At 41.7% G+C, this 9,624-nt stretch overlaps 1 pseudogene; it reads right to left on the reverse strand.

Moving 5' to 3' along the window:
* Nucleotides 1–1,770: 1,770 nt before the first annotated feature.
* Nucleotides 1,771–3,555, reverse strand: LOC139779894 (uncharacterized; annotated as a pseudogene).
* Nucleotides 3,556–9,624: the final 6,069 nt, after the last annotated feature.

Here is a 9,624-nt window from a genome sequence, read left to right on the forward strand (position 1 = left end):
TTATTTTCGCATAACATAATATGCCACAGATAAATCACGCGCATCCTCGCTTCTCATTATATTCGATAGCGGTTCAGAGTATCCACCCGCGATTGCAAGATGCAACGGTAAGTAGAAGATTATTTTTCATGACAGCTAGTTTTTTTCAATGCCGCAGATAAATCACGTACAACCCTCTCTCTACATTTTTCGTTCCTTATAAATTGAGCTCTGCCTCGGGGCAGAGCACCGTCTCTCTTTGCAAACATACGGCTTATTACATGCATTTTGTTACATAACTGCTATATAATGGCTTATATTGAAGATGTGATTCAAATATCTTATCCAACGACTGGGGTGTGTATAACAATTTGCGATTAAAGTGCAAATTTGTAAATATTAACTGGTATATAACTTTTACAGATAGTATGGGTTGATAACATACCCATCGTTGAGGTGCGCGTTACAGACATGGTGAAAATTCGAATTCTTCGTGGCCAGGTATGTATACTTCGTATCTTTATATTTTTAACATTTTTTAATTTTATGTAATCTGATTTCAGCGACGGTTCAGCGATTATATCGTGATGAGGTGAGAATCGATGGCTTCTCGAATTTGGAGCATCAAAGGTGGACTCGCTATTTCAGATCGATTGATCGTGAAGCCAACGATCTAATATGGGAGCAGAGCGGCGAGGAAGACATATTCGATTTACAAATTTTGTTCGGAATGCGTATCTACGAGCCGGAAATTTGGTAAAATTATTTCGAAAATACTTCAAATACATTATTTGAAGAAATGTATAACTTCAAAATATAAAATATAATATATAAAATAATTTTTAAAATCTGTTTTCCGTTATTTCGCCGATTCCATTCCCTTTAGATAAGCTAGTAATAGTGATGCTTAAATAGGGCAAATAATTTTATAAAAATAGTAAAAAAAAAAGATTATATATGATTCATATAAACATTATAATTTAAATATGTTTAAAAAAGCTTAACATATAATATTATTTATACATTAAATAAGTTTAAATATAATGGAGAATGAATGAACGAGATCACCCGAGTTGGAGCGTGAGAGACAGCGCGAACGAGAAGACGCGCGCGAACGGGGGACGGGGGCGCGAGAGAACATCTACGAGGGGGAGATAACGCGAGCGGGAGCGTGCCGTGTGACGTCACGCGGACCGACGCGGCCGTTGCACGCGGGTCCCCTCACCCCGCGGCGCGGCGAAAACGCGAACGCGGGTCCCCTCACCCCGCGGACCCCTCTCCCGCGGCGCCCGAAAACGCGAACGCGGGTCCCCTCACCCCGCGGACCCCTCCCCCCGCGGCGCCGGAAACGCGGTTCCCCCCCTCCCCCGCCCGCGGCGCGGCAAAACACGCGGTTCCCCCCTCCCTCTCCTCGCGGCGCCCGAAAACGCGGTTCCCCCCCCTCCCCCTCCTCGAGGCGCCCGAAAACGCGGTATACCCCCCCCCCGCGGTATACCCCCCCCCCCGCGGCGCCCGAAAACGCGGTATACCCTCCCCCGCGGTATACCCCCCCCCCCGGCGCCCGAAAACGGGTCACGATAACGAGATCCTGTCGATTATCACACACACACACACACGCACGCACACATGGTGACACACACACGCATGCACGCACACAGAGTGATTTAGGACTAACGTAGCTTACCTACTCGCGATTTATTATAAATATTAAGAAGTTACATGTAAGTAAAAAAAATATATATTAATATGTTAAAAATATATCATCTCATAATCTCATCTGTTAAACATCTTCTATCGTAGATACTTTGATTTTATAACGTTGAGCACTTCAAACATACATTCGAGACGTTTTTCTTCAAGTACAGACTTAAGAGCATATCCAATGGCAACCAAAACTGGATCATCCACAGATAATGCTGAGGAAGCAGTAGGTATATTAGCCTGAGAGATACACTGATCTGACTTTGTGACCATTACTGAGGATCTGTTCACCAAGGACTCTTCTAATTTTGTAGCAAAATTAGTCAGGGCTGTTGACTGCTTGGCTATTGCTTGCATAAATAACTCATCCTCTTTCTTCTTGCGTTTAGCAAAATGATCAGGCTCAGGGACAGTTCTTTTTATTGGTGTCTTCTGTATCACTTTCAGTGCTTCCTCGGATGGTGACAGTGCAGTAACTGATGCAAAACATTCCTTTACATTTAGGCTACTGGATGAAGATGTTGACGCATGTATAATAGTTTCCTTTCTCTTACTATCCTCAATCGAGGATACAGATGCATCGTCATCTGCGGTTAAAAAGAGATGAATGAAAACTCTCCATTTTTCTTTCAATGCATCCTATGTTCTACATTTGCACATATCACAATAGATTACTTACTGCTACATGTTGACTCTAAATCATTGACCATATACTTGACGGAGAGAAAAACGCTGCTTGTGGAGACGGTGTTTGTGGAGATACTGTTTATGGAGATGCTGCTTGTGGAGACAATGCTTGTGAAGACGGTGTTTGTGGAGATGCTGCTTGTGGAGACAGTGCTTGTGAAGACGGTGTTTGTGGACATGCTGCTTGTGCAGACAGTGCTTGTGGAGATGGTATTTGTGAATATGCTGCTTGTACAGACAGTACTTGTGGAGACAGTGTTTGTGACCACTGTGCTTATAAAGAAGGTGTTTGTAGAAACACTTGTGGCGAAAGTGCTTGTGAAGATGGTGTTGATTTTGATGTTAATGGAGAGGATGATGATGATGATGGTGAAGGTAGAATAAATGCTGGGGAAGAAGAAGTTTGTCCAACAGTAGTCGTCTTTTTCATATTCTTATGTGACATGTAATTACTGGCAGTTCTGAAACACCAAAATATATATGTACCATTACCAAATGTCATAAAAGCAAGCTAATTTAATTTGTGAATGAAGACCATACTTGCGAGGCATAATATGGTCCGTCAAGAATAAACATTGAGAGTAAAGAGACCATTTTGGCACATACAGGGGCTTTGTCTCTTGCCCAGATTTCCCTTTTTGAGCTGCTACGACCTTCCGTCTTTCTCTACCAAATTGCTGGCGAATATTATACTACATCTTGGCGGCATCTTTCCCTGGTAATCAAATCAGGCGATGAGATTATGTCACTCATGTTTTGATGTAATTTCTGGATATTGGTCATGTATCTTTTTTCTTAGTGTAAATTCGTAAAAAATGAAAAGTTTTATTAAGAAATATTGAATTCAACAGTAAAACTTTTCACTTTTTACGAGTTTACGCTAGAGGAAAACATACATAATTGATATCCAGAAATGACATCAAATTATAAATGACATAACCTCATCGTCACATGCAAACATACAAAGTGATTTATATGCAACTCGCCTGACATTTGCTTCGACAAGCTACATCCAATGCTCCTCCAAGTCAAATCTTTGCAAAAATTTTTGCCAGCATATTTCTTCCAGTTTTTCGCGTACAGAGCGGTATTAGCTTTGACAAAAGCGATCAATTCTTCCTTTATCGAAGCATCGTGTTCATCATCCTCTTCGTCATTTACATCAACAAACATTTCTTCATCAGACATCGTGCTATTTTTTAATATTTTATTCAATTAAAAAAGCAAAGGACCAAGCACACAAACACTAGAAATCTGGGCCCCGGTCAAATTTCTCCAAATTTTGGGATTTTTTAGCTTATGACCCCTTATGATCAAAAGTCCTTATGGGCCCGAACCTCCAGGAAGTCATGGAAAAGAGTTATGGGGTATGGAAGTCGACGGAATATAAGTAGTCGAGTATACACGTTTTTACCCTTAAAATGTCTCGAACTCGAGGGGATCTATTATGATAACTAATGGGACAAAACTTCTTCAACTTGGAGAGGACTATCTGATAGTCTGGACCAATCTTGGCTATAAAGTCCAACTAGGGTCCGGTAGGGCCCAGTAAGGGCCGAGCCAGGTTTTTATGATGGAAACTTGGATCATCGCAGAATTAGATTCTGTGACTAGGAATATATTCAGATATGATACTAACATTTCATAACCGACCCGACCAATTAAAGCAAGATCCGGTGCGGACCCGACCAATTACGGCAAGATCCGGTGTGGACCCGACCAATTAAGGCAAGATCCGGTGTGGACCCGACCGGTTAAGGTAAGATCCGTTGTGGACCCGACCAGTTAAGGCAAGATCTGGTGTGGACCCGACTAATTAAGGCAAGATCCGGTGTGGACCCGACCGGTTAAGGCAAGATCCGGTGTGGGCCCAATCAATTAAGACAAGATCCGGTAAAAACCTGACCAGTTAAGGCAAGATCCGGTGTGGACCCGACCAATTAAGGCAAGATCCCGTAAAAACCTGACCAGTTAAGGCAAGATCCGGTGTGGACCTGACCAATTAAGGCAAGATCCGGTGTGGACCCAACCAGTTAAGGCAAGATCCGGTGTGGACCCGACCAATTAAGGCAAGATCCGGTAAAAACCTAACCAGTTAAGGAAAGATCCGGTGTGGACCCGACCGGTTAAGGTAAGATCCGGTGTCAACTCTCCTACATATATCAATCCGGTGTGGTCGGGTCCACACCGGATCTTGCCTTAATTGGTCGGGTCCACAACGGATCTTACCTTAACTGGTCGGGTCCACACCGGATCTTGCCTTAATTGGTCAGGTCCACACCGGATCTTAACTTAACCGGTCGGGTCCACACCGGATCTTGCCTTAATTGGTCGGGTCCACACCGGATCTTAACTTAACCGGTCGGGTCCACACCGGATCTTGCCTTAATTGGTCGGGTCCACACCGGATCTTGCCTTAATTGGTCGGGTCCACACCGGATCTTGCTTTAATTGGTCGGGTCGGTTATGAAATGTTAGTATCATATCTGAATATATTCCTAGTCACAGAATCTAATTCTGCGATGAATCCAGGTTTCCATAATAAAAACCTGGCTCGGCCCTTACTGGGCCCTACCGGACCCTAGTTAGACTTTATAGCCAAGACTGGCTGGTTACCCGGGCTTCGCCCCGGAGGACATATGTAATAAGACACGCAAATAGTCTCTCTCTCTCTCTCTCTCTCTCTCCCTTTCTCCCTCCCTCTCCCTCTCTCTCCCCCCCTCTCCCCCCTCTTTCCCTCTCCCCCCCCCCCCCCCCTCTCTCTCTCTCTCTCTCTCTCTCTCTCTCTCTCTCTCTCTCTCTCTCTCTCTCTCTCTCTCTCTCTCTCCCTCTACCCCTACTTCATGTATAATTCTTTGAAATCCAATCAATTATTTCCCAAAAAATTGGAAAAATTATAAAAACCGGTTTCCAAAAAGATCAGTAACAAAAACTATACACATCATGGCGCTCCCCGGAAAATTCTACCACTACTTCATATACAATTCTTTAAGATTCGGTCAATTAATTCCCGAAAAATTGAAAAAATTTCGGTACCGGCTTCCAAAAAGATCGGTAACGAAAAATTATACACTTTATAGCACTCCCCGGAAAATTTTACCCCTGTTTAATCTATAATTCTTTGAGATTCGGTCAATTATTTCCCGAAAAATTAGAAAAACCGGTTTCCAGAAAATTGATAACAAAAAACTATACACATAATGGCACTCCCCGAAAAATTCTACCCCTATTTCATATACTTTTGGTAAAAATTCGGTTCAGGGGTTTGAGATTCGGTGAATTATTTCCCGAAAAATTAACAAAATTAAAAAAACCGGTTTCCAGGAAATCGGTAACGAAAAACTATACACATAGTGGCACTCCCCGGAAAATTCTACCCCTATTTCATATACTTTTGGTGAAAATTCGATTCAAGGGTTTGGGCTGGGCGTTGATGAGTGAATGAGTGAGTGAGTGAGTCAGGACATCTTCCTTTATATATATAGATTGGTCCAGACTGTCAGATAGTCCTCTCCAAGTTCAAGAAGTTTTGTCCCATTAGTTATCATAATAGATCCCCTCGGAATCGAGACAATTCAAGGGTAAAAACGTGTATACTCGACTACTTATATTTCGTCGACTTCCATACCCCATAACTGTTTTCCATGACTTCCTGGAAGTTCGGGCCCATAAGGACTTTTGATCGGGGGGTCATAAGCTAAAAAATCCCAAAGTTAGAAGAAATTTGACCGGGGCCCAGATTTCCGTGTTTGTGTGCGTGGTCTTTTATCTAAATAATAAAACGGACACCCAGGTTGCGTTTCAAAATTCATCGACTCACTAGCTCAATACTGATTGGCTCAATGCCTGCCGTAAACCGTAGGTAGTAGGCAGTACGAAATGGAAATATTTTCTACGACTACTGCTACGGCCTACGACTCTCCATTGTAGATGGCCCTTTACGTTACACAGTTACATGATTTTGTTATGTTACAGAGTTACGTGATTTTTTTCAACAGGGAATGATTGCACCAACTTTTGACCATGGGAGATGAGTTACCGACTGCAACTGTAATCAACCGAACGATCCATAGATGACATCAGCTTGAATCGACCGCTTCAATCGACGAGTCCGTGATGTACAGGCAAGTTAAAAACTGTGGATCAAATAACGTATATTGTATGTTCATACTTTTCTAATATATCCAACCGTCTTATGCATTTTTCTTTTTACATATAATTTTATTTAATAACGCTATTTCTTATTATTCTCTATCTATGCGCAACGTATCTACCGCATAGAAAGAGATATCTTTTGTATCTGTGTATCTTTTTATACCTTTTTTTTAAATATTGATTATTTAATAAAGTTACTTGGTGGATATTTCTTTCCACGCTTACGTGGAACATTTTAGCGCGTAAAAAGAGAGTTGAATGTAAGCGGCAAAAATATAAAAATATTCTACCATTTTTATAAAAAAATTGAGCAATGCTACTTTTCTACAAGAAATATTCTGCTGTACACTTTATGGATATAAAAGTAATAACTTAAAAAATTAAAAGTATAACTAACAGTGGACTACCGCACCACTCTTGAGGTACTACCAATGGCGCGTTAGGTTTTTTCGCCTGGAGCCATATTGTACCACATTTTTAGACCTTTTTCAGTATAAAGGTTCAAACAGATATACTGAAGTCATATTGCGTGTAAAAACACACGCAGATAAAAAATTACATCAACGTGTGACCGTGCGCAACACATTACCAATTTATCATTTTTACCTCAATATGTGCTCGAAATGGCTCCCCTCCAGCCTCTCACAAAATGTAGCCCTTTTTAAAATTGCACGATGCACCCGGCGCAAGACCCGTGGACTTTTTGCACGGCAAGCTCGTACAATTCAATCCTTCACATCTTGAGCACTAGCAAGTCGTGTTGTGCAAACTTAATTATTGCACTAACAAGGGAACGGTCGGGGGTGTCCGAGACCGATTTGGATGCGCTTTGGATATGTTGTTGAGCATCAAAAAATATTAGACTCGTATTTTTTTTTTGCGGCTTATCTCGACGTTTAGGGGTTGAAACAACCCCTCGAAAATAACGGATTTTATAGTTTTTAGCGAATATCTTCGAAAATATAAGGCGTATGAAAAAAAGTTTGGTACAAAAGGTTTATGGCTTTTTGTGCTCTTTACAATGGCGTAATCAGATTTTTCAAATTTGTCACATTTTTTAATTTAACCCCACCCCCACCTATTATTTTTGCCAAATATAACAATTTTTCTAACGCAAATTTAAGAGCGTCAAATGCCAAATACATCCATGTGTATTTTTATTATGATACCATTATTAGATTTTTGGCAAGACGAGATGATATGTGGTATAGGCGTCGCGCTGTAGGTAGGTGTTGCGTTATTTCTGTTCAAGTTGCGCCGTACGCTTAAAAATTTCCATTTCAACTCCGGGATGACCGAAAGCGCTGATGCGAAGGCCAGCGCAAGGCTATTTCGAGAGTCCTGGACTAGCAACGGAATGTCGACTCCGACATTATAAATACCGCCGAATTGTATCGGGCGGGCAGTCGCAAATTGGAAAGAGACGGTATCAAACCTAACAAAGACCACTCCATTAATTATAAAGTGCGTATTTATTTATATAATTAAAGTTCGAGACAAATATTTAATTTTAATATCTTTCAGAATGAAGTTTAATCCATACAATGTAATAATGCTACTTTCTGCAACTTTCACTGCTTTCAACTATTTACCTCTCTCTCTCTCCAAATTATGTTATGTACTTCTCGCTCAGCGACTCAAATCTATCTGCCGTCCGTCCGTGCCTTCCTTCAGAACGCGCGAAGGCTTTCCCCTACTCCATATAACCTTCCGGACTTCCTGCTTATTTATTTTCGTGCTAACGCTATCGAAATAGCGTAAACTCCTCGCTGTCAGCGCCTAGTGCTGACCTTCGCATCAGCGCTTTTGGTTGTCCCGGAGTTATAATTGGGATAGTGTATTATTGTAGCGGTTAATGTGACGCACGTTCAAATTTGCGACTGCCCGCTCGATCTTACAATTCGGCGGTGGTATTTATAATATCGGAGTCTACATTCCGTTGCTAGTCCAGGACTCTCGAAATAGCCTTGCGCTGGCCTTCGCATCAGCGCTTTCGGTCATCCCGGAGTTGAAATGGAAATTTTTAAGCGTACGGCGCAACTTGAACAGAAATAACGCAACACCTACCTACAGCGCGACGCCTATACCACATATCATCTCGTCTTGCCAAAAATCTAATAATGGTATCATAATAAAAATACACATGGATGTATTTGGCATTTGACGCTCTTAAATTTGCGTTGGAAAAATTGTTATATTTGGCAAAAATAATAGGTGGGGGTGGGGTTAAATTAAAAAATGTGACAAATTTGAAAAATCTGATTACGCCATTGTAAAGAGCACAAAAAGCCATAAACCTTTTGTACCAAACTTTTTTTCATACGCCTTATATTTTCGAAGATATTCGCTAAAAACTATAAAATCCGTTATTTTCGAGGGGTTGTTTCAACCCCTAAACGTCGAGATAAGCCGCAAAAAAAAAATACGAGTCTAATATTTTTTTATGCTCAACAACATATCCAAAGCGCATCCAAATCGGTCTCGGACACCCCCGACCGTTCCCTTGTCAGTGTGCTTAAGATGATCCCACAAGAATAAAGATAAACTGTTTGAGATTGCGAGTGCATCATAGCGTGCTTCGATTTCGTCTAATGAAAAGGCACAATGCGTGTGCCTTCGCTGTAGCATAAGTTCATTACGTTAATAAAATCATAATCTTTATATGTAATTTCTGAATACTTTGCATTATAACGTGGGCTTCTCTAAAGGCATTTCTCAATCTATTATTTCCAAGACGTTTCTTGAACGCCGTTTTTTTGGTCTTGGGCGATAGAAAAACCCACGTTATAAACAGTCATCGTTGTGACAAACAACAACAATTGCTAACGGCCGGTTAGCAATGTTTCGTCTCGCGTCGACGCGATGCATGACGTAGGCAGCCGATTGCCAATCGCTCGTCACAATCCGCGTTTCGCGCATGTCAGGTGCGACTCAATGCGTGTCGGATCCCTTAATCGCCAATTGCACGCGAAGACCTTGCAACCGAAGGCAAATCCGCCTTCAGCCGCAAAAACGTTTTCGACACTAGATATGACGTCACAAGGATCGAGCCCAGCAGACAGCACAGCCGGCGCGCAGCAATCAGCTGACTCCGTTTGAACT

This window comes from Temnothorax nylanderi, unplaced genomic scaffold, assembly GCF_030848795.1.
Source record: "Temnothorax nylanderi isolate EJ_2023f unplaced genomic scaffold, tnyl_v1.0 TNYL_tig0249_pilon, whole genome shotgun sequence".
NCBI lineage: Eukaryota > Metazoa > Arthropoda > Insecta > Hymenoptera > Formicidae > Temnothorax > Temnothorax nylanderi.